Raw genomic sequence first — 8,440 nt, 5'->3', positions numbered from 1 at the left:
CATGTAGTCAACATCAAAAATAGACCTTTAAGGTAATGAACCTTTTCCAGTAATATGGGAGAATATGAATCTCCCATCATAAAAACATCAAAGATCTATAATTTTTTAACCATCTTGAAAATGCAAAATTAGTATAGTGTGGTTTCCATCCATCTAAAGACCACCTGTAGACTAGGAAGGCATCGTTAAGCTTTATGTGATTTTAAAATAAGATAACTTATCAAGGTGCTTTTGGAGGATATGACAGTACATCACATATTTAAAAGTAAGAAGTTAACAGAATTAACTCTGATTGGAATGAAGGGGGGATTTAAATGAAAAACTAATGAAAGTGAATGATGAAAGGAAGAGAAATTAACAGGTCAAAAGAAGTTTTGTTATTCTGCTTGACTGGCTGTTACTACTAGGCAGACAAGAAACGTGTGTGCAAGGCACATGCTGCACAGACATCCTGCACAGGCTGCATAGAAAGAGTTTTGATTCAAATCTGGGGACAGACTGTCAGGTCAGCCATCTGCCAGGGTGAGGGATGGTAAGGGATGGCACCTCCAGCTGTATCCCAGGTCACTTTATTGCTCTGAGCATCTCCCAGGGGTGCAGCAGTTCTGCCAAGGTGTAGCAGGACTGTCCTTGTCCAGCAGCATTCTGATAGGCAAAAGCAATCATTTGTACTAGTCTATATTCCTCACAGTGCCTTGATATTGAGGTTCATTGTTCCTCCAGGCTGGAGTGGATGAGCATCCTGGTACTGGCTGGGTTGTTTTTAAGCAGAGGAGATGATACAGGGAAACCCTTGGTGTCTGGATGCACCAGCACCGGCAGAAACTCTTCTTTGGAATCAACTAATTCCAAGCCAAAGGGGCACAGGGATATACAGTGCACAGCTCTTCTGGTTGATGTTTTCTCCCCCTTCCAGGAATGAAACCCCAGTTTTTTTCTACTCTAAGTTCCAAGTCTGGCTTTACTTGGGGGGCCACTAGCAACTCAAAACATGCATTGCCCAGGTAAAAACAAACAAACAACAACAAAAAAAAAACACCACCAACAGATGTGTCTCATGCAATCTCATCTGGTCCATAACTTCTGCTTTACTGGACCAATATTGAGTTAACAGACCTCAAAAAGCCCAGTGATAATGCACTTCTTAAGCATCTTTTTCAGGGCTAGAAAATGACATGCTGACACTGATACTTTAAAAAGCTTGTGAGTTGGGATTCTTCAGGCCATTCAGCTCCTTTCTTCTGTATGAACACTGCTGAAGGTGGGATGCAGGCAGCTGGAGAGGAGATGGCATTACAGGAGCAGGAGGAGGGAGCTCAGGGGTGATATGGACCCCCAGGGACAACAGAAATGAGACTACCTGAGCAGACACTTTATGAAAATAGCTAAAATATGCTAGACTAGCTGACTTCTTGAGGTTCTTTTTGACTTGAATTATTCTACAATTCTATAAGGGAGAACCAACACATAGAAAGAAAGGAGAGATAGGGACAATCTGGAGGCACAAATCAGTTAGGGAGGAAAAAAAAAAAAAAAAGCAATAAAGGTCAATAAAAGAAAGAATATGTAACATACTTAAAAACAAACAAACAACAACAAAAAAAAAACATTTACATAACAGTAACCTCAGACTTTTTGCTGAATACTTATTCACACAAAGAGAATTTTTTACATTTGCATTTCTGTGTGTGCATGTAAAAAATTCTCTTTACTGGCATTCAGCAAGACCTGGACAGGCTGGAAAGATGGGCAGGAAGAAACCAAATGGGGTTTAATAAGAGCAAGTATAGAGTCCTGCCCTTGGGAAGGAACAACCGGATGTATCAGTACAGGCTGGGGGATGACCTGCTGGAGAGGAGTTCTGAGGAGGATGTGGGTGTTCTGGTGGACGACAGGTTGACCATGAGCCAACAATGTGCCCTCTTGGCTAAGAAGGCCAATGGGATCCTGGTGTCCATAAAAAGGAGCATGGCCAGCATGTCAAGGGAGGTGATCCTCCCCCTCTACTCTGCCCTGATCAGGCCTCGCCTGGAGTACTGTGTCCAGTTCTGGGCTCCCCGGTACAAAAAAAGACAGGAATCTCCTGGAAAGAGTCCAGTGGAGGGCCACAAAGATGATATGGGGCCTGGAGCATCTTCCCTATGAAGAAAGGCTGAGAGACCTGGATCTGTTCAGCCTGGAGAACAGAAGACTGAGAGGGGATCTCATCAATGTGTATAAATACCTGAGGTGTGGGAGACAGAGAAATTTGGTCAACCTCTTTTCAGTGGTTTGCAGGGACAGGACAAGGGGTAATGGTCACAAGATAGAGCATAGGAAGTTCTGCACCAACATGCGAAAGAACTTCTTCATGGTAAGGGTGACAGAGCACTGGAACAGGCTGCCCAGGGAGGTTGTGGAGTCTCCTTCTCTGGAGATATTCAGGGCCTGTCTGGACACCTACCTGAGCAGTCTGCTCTAAGGAACCTGCTTTGGCAGGAGCATTGGACCCAATGATCTTTCAAGGTCCCTTCCAAATCCTTCAATTCTGTGATTCTGTGATCTTGCTGTTGAAGCTCAAAAAGAAACCAAGATGCAAGGAGGAAGGGGACCAGTTTCCAGAGACTGTTAGCCCAAATGGATTACAAGAGCTCTTCAATTCAGGTAGTTCAGCTAGAAATTAATCCAACCATCAAGGAAATTGCAGGGACATTGCTGAGTGGGGTTGCCTGAAATCCAAAACTGCAGTCCTCAAAACACCACGGCAGCTGCAAGCCCCACGACACCCAGCTCTGCATTGCCTCAGTTCCTGGCAACAGCAGTTCTCCAGGTGCCTCTGCTTTGCCTTCTGGCATGCTGATGGATGCTTCTCTGGTGATTATTCTGAGTAGTTCTGTACCCAATTAATTTTCAGTATTCCTCTACCACACAGCCTTCATTAATTATTTTTTAAATAACGATTTCAAAGTCTTACTGCCACCTTCTTATCTATGTAATTGCCCACTGGTTAAAGTGTTCAATTTTTCCTTCTTGGTTGGCTTCAAAGTCCTATCTCATGCTGCCCTGAGGTGGAGCAATCAATGGAAGTATTGCCTTTCTAGAATAACCGTATTGGGAGCAGGGTTTAGACTTGAATTAGTCAAAAGATTATCTAACCTGGTGGCAAAATAACTTGTTTTTATTTTATTTTATTTTATTTTATTTTATTTTATTTTATTTTATTTACTTATTATAGGAAAGAAGCAGAACTCTTACCTCTCTCCTCCATGGCTGGATGCAATAACCAACATGGTAAAAAGCCACATGGTCATGGGCTTAATTTTCCTTAGGAAATCCTGAATTGCTTGATGGAGGTTGAATGATCTTCATCACACTGTTTAGAAGCCTTACACCTGTATTCACACACCCCATATCCTGGTGATCTGGGGACTGCTGTAGAAGTACAGATGAGAACCAAGTCTAATATTTACAGGTGCAACTTCTATAAAATCTATAAAATATCCAGCTCTATAACAGCTGTCTCTTCTCATTTTTATATATAACCTCTATGTGTTTATGGTAAACTTTGTGCATATGAATGAAATGGCTGCTAGAAACAGCTTTGTATTCATGAAAAGCCATGTTTGATTTAAGAGCTACAAAGGCTATAAATAGATCTGGATGTAATTTGGTCTTCTGCTCTGATAACAATAAGTGCATTTATGATGTGACTTACCACCTAATAAAGAAATTAAAGGGTAAAATAAAAAACACAAATTAAAAAATGCAAACAGGGAGAAATTCGTTGCAAAATGTCTTTTTAGTGTTGAGGAAGAAATAAGAGATAATCTTACAATGGAGATTCATAAAAGGGTATTCTCGTTAAGTGAACAATTGCAAACAGAATAAATGCATTTGTCAAATAGATGGGATTGCCACTATGAATATGGCGGAGCAATGTGTTGAAATGATTAAAGAAAAGAACAAGGAAGTAGGAAATAACATGATAACATTATTTCAATTTAAACAGGAAATAAAGACAACATTTCAAAATCACAAAAGAAATAATAAGGTATTGTAGTTCTTGTAGCACATTGAGTAGAGATGTATGAGCAACAGAAAGCATATCAAAATTACTGCAGGAATATGGTACTTACAAAAGGGGAATTCAGGATTGCAAATGGCACCAAAAATCACATAGATTTACATCAGGTCTCAGATTTTTATATATTTATTGTCCACTGAATAGCCTCAGTGAAGTATCTAGAAAAAAGAATTCAATAAAAATAGTCTGAATCCTGGAACTAAGTGAGCCCTGCAGTTCCTGCTGAGCTGTAGGTGGACATGTTACTGTTGTATGATAGACACAGGAAATATGACGCTAACAATATCACTTTTGAAGTATTCAAAAGTCACAAGGAAAACTATTCCCAAATAATGACATGTTGGTTTCAGAGACATAAGATTCCTTTAAAAGCAAAACCTTCTGTTCTGATTTCTGAGCATTTTTTCTCTAATTTTTTCTCATCAGACAAGATTTGGAATCACCGTTTTTTTCTAGAAAAGATAATGAAAGACAAAATTCCTACAGACCTATGGGATTCCAGAATCTGGGATCACCACTAACTTGTGTTAAGAAGCGGTCCAAATTCATAGTCAGTTGCTGAAAATATTGACTTTGGTCCAGTATACATAGCCTGGTATATGTATAGTGCTATATATAGAAAGAGTACTATACATAGGCATAGTAAGTATAATGTATGTGCATATGTATATGGATATGCATATATAATATTATATATATATATCAATACAACATATAACTGATGTTAGAGATGTGTGTAGTTGTGTAGGGCTGCTAAATTTCCAAAGGGAAAAATAATGTCCAGTGAAAGGAATGGGTAAGAGTTGTGACAGAGGTGAGGTGCAGTCCTGTGTAGGTGTTCTCTCACCTAAATAAGGATCTTTGATAGATACGCCATGCACACAACACTCTTCTTGCCCTAGGACCTTTCACGTTATCGATAGCCTAGTGCTGCTGAAATTCACGTGACTGTTTCTTCACACCAGTATCTATATCCTCCTCTCCCTTACAATCCAGAGCCATCAAGTCTCCTCTCATCCACGGACCTGGATCCACATCCACGGACCTGGCCTCCAATTCTTCACTCTTGCTGTAGACCACCATTTTCAATAGCTGCAGAAGGCAGCCAAGCTTTGCCCTTCCTTTGCTTCCCCTAGCAGCACAATTGCTGTGACAGTTTTAAAAATCCCTAGCAAGACCTTGCACACACTGAAGTCAATCAGACCAACCTCTAAAGGCAGATAACTAAGAGCGACCTAGAAAATTAAAAGCAGATATTATGACAGGTCAATAGAAGGTAGAACATGTTACATTACAGAATGCTGATTAAAGTACCTTCACAAAAGGACAGTTCATTGTAGTCTCTTGGGATTTATCAGTCTCAGCACATTGATGTACAGGTTGAAAGGCTGATGTAAAATTTACCCTCCTGTCTCTTGATGACTGTTATGCAAAAGCCATACCTCTAACAGGGTGAATAACAAGGGAAATCAACCTCTTAGATTAAGACTTCTGTGCATCTTTCTTTTACAAGTTAGAAAGTTAGAAACAGAAAGGAGAAAGATTCAGTAGCTGAGCCACTGAACCATACCTTTCATTCAGCACATGGACCAATTCCCTGTGAGATCTCCTTTATGATCCCCCACCTCACTGGAACATCTAGATTCCTTTTTGTCTTTTTCTTGTGTCCATTTTTGTTTTGCCACGAGTGAACTACTGGGCTCAGAGAAATCTTCACTAAAACCAGGGCTAGCCTCAGCCACAGAAACCAGCACAATCAATTGGGTCATTAAGCTCTCAAGATTGCAGCCATTAATAAGAAATCTTTTAATTTGTTTATAACTATGACAACAAGATAAGCTTTTCTCAGATAATTGTTCTAGCTTTTTCTCAGATCATTTCCCTAACACAGCAGGAATCTCAGGGTAGCAGAACTATTGCAGAGCCAGGGAAGACTTTAAATGTACTCAAAGACTAAACAAATTAGCGGATGAGGAGTCTACTGAAGAATGACATATAGCTTACGAAGTTTGTGAGCTGAGAACAGAAGGTATCTGAGGCAATATCAGGTAGTTATGCTCTGCTTATTCTCTCTTCATTGCTTTAGGTGACTAGTGGAAACAAGACACTGCCCCTTTGCTCTAACCCAGAATGATTCCTTTATGCAGGACAGGGAATGAAGTCAGTTGAAGTCTTCTCTGGGGACTACTAAAAGCCTTCTTCCAGTAGAAAGTCAGGGTATTTGGGTAAAAAATTTCTGGCCTGTATTCTCAAAAAGCAGAATTATATATATATTAAGATAACAGCTCTGCAATAGTGACTTGAAGCCAAGCTATTTGATATCCTAAGTAATTATATTCATATTCTTAACAGCACATGAAATGTCACCTTGCATAATGACAAATGGCTTATCCTAGATTTTCTTTTACTCAGACAGTCAGTGGTTGGACTTATCACAACAGGCTTCTGGTTCCTAAGAAGTCAACGTCTAACCTAAGGTCATTTCCTTTTCTCCCATTTGGCTCTGGAGAGGAGAGGAAAAGAACATCAAGGGATCACACTTGTTGAGGTTTCTATTTTGAGAGGATCCTTAAGTATGATTTGACATTGGCTGTCACAGAAGCATATATTACCAGAATAACTAGTTGAATTTTAAGGGAGGTGCATTATCACATGATGTACTGACTACGATTATGGAAAAAGAGGCCTAAAAAAATAATAATCTCCAAATGTACTAAAATGTAAGAAGTATAGTATAAATGTGGAAAAGTAGATAACATATAAAAAATCCTGTACCTTCTAATAATCTTAGATTAACATCCTGTATAGGCCTTTTTTAAAAAAATTTTTAATATGTTGAGAACGTTTTTTTTTTTTGTTTTTTTTGTTTTTTTTCCCAAGAACTACAGATTTTCTACAAGGCAAATGACTTCAGATTTCTATTTTCTTATCCATTTGTTTGTAGTTTTCTTTGGTATTTGAAATTGCTTGTCATATCTACATCTGCTTTTGAGCCTGTTTACAAAACCAAGTAAGATGTCAGGTTACTGGTGCATTTTCCCTTTTCTTCCTTCCTTCCTTCCTTCCTTCCTTCCTTCTTTCCTTCCTTCCTTCCTTCCTTCCTTCCTTCCTTCCTTCCTTCCTTCCTTCCTTCCTTCCTTCCTTCCTTCCTTCTTTCCTTTCTGCCTGCCTGCCTGCCTGCCTGCCTGCCTTTTCCTTTCTTTCCTTCTTTTTTCTTTTCTCTCTTTTTTATTTTTTCCCTTTATTCCTTTCTTCATTTCTTCCTTTCTTGTAAATTTGCTCTTTCATGGTTGCACCTTGCCTGGCAGTCTTTTATCTTTTGTCAAAAACAGTAATAGGTGAAGAATATATACATATTTTCCAACCCAAGATTTTAGCCAATTCTAACCAATATTTATGCTGCAGTAAATTTTCCCCTCCAGGTCATTTATATAAGGTGTACTACCAATTCCAAATGACTGTAAGTTTATTAAACTTGTCAAAACCCATTTGTGAGGTTTTGGATAGTCAACCTATAGTAAGATATATCCTATCAGCCCACAAAATGATGTATGTTTTCCATTTGTTGTATTTTATTTTTCCCCTCTTTATCTCTGTGGTTGTCCCCTTTGTACTCTGTACAGTTTTGACAGTTTACAGTTGACCCCATTACACTGTTCTAATTGATGACTGTTTGAATTACGATTACAAAGCAGCTGTATTAATCTTGTAGCACATCTGACTTGTTTTACCATATTAGCCTTCTGGGAAATCCTTCAGAATATTATGTCCACACATTAAGCTATTAAGCTCTTTTGAACAATCAGTTCAAACTAAAGTTTTAGCCACAAAAATCCATTTATTTTGTTTAGAAATCAGTCTCATAATTTCTAGTGATTTAATATTCTTTTTTTTTTCTTTTTTTTTTTTTTTTCCCACACCATTAAAACCAAATTTTGTGTATATTAAATGTCCAAAGAATATTAATTTTAGCACAGGCAAATAGAATGAATATCATAGACAGCAAAAGATGTGAATTGTAAATTTTCCAGTTTTTAAGTATATAGCCACAAACTGAAGGTTTGAAGAGCTTTTTTGTTTTTCCTCTTTCCTGTCTTCTGAAAATGACTTGGAATATTTACCAAGATGAATGAGGCATGCTCAGTTTTCACCTTGCCCTGGGAAATCTTTTTGCCTCATTATCTCATTCTATATAGAAGAAACAAGAAAGAAATATCTTCATTGAGGACATATGAAGCAATTCATACTGTTTTAGGTTGAACTTTTTTGTTAATGGAATGTTCTGTAGATAACATTAGTATTTTTCTGTCTTAACTTTGTGATAGTTTCTACACAGTGATGCCACAATTTGATATAATAAATGTTTATTTACATAGG

The sequence above is a fragment of the Anas acuta genome, chromosome 1 (genome assembly GCF_963932015.1).
Source record: "Anas acuta chromosome 1, bAnaAcu1.1, whole genome shotgun sequence".
Classification (NCBI taxonomy): Eukaryota; Metazoa; Chordata; class Aves; order Anseriformes; family Anatidae; genus Anas; species Anas acuta.
This window is presented reverse-complemented; position numbering follows the sequence as displayed.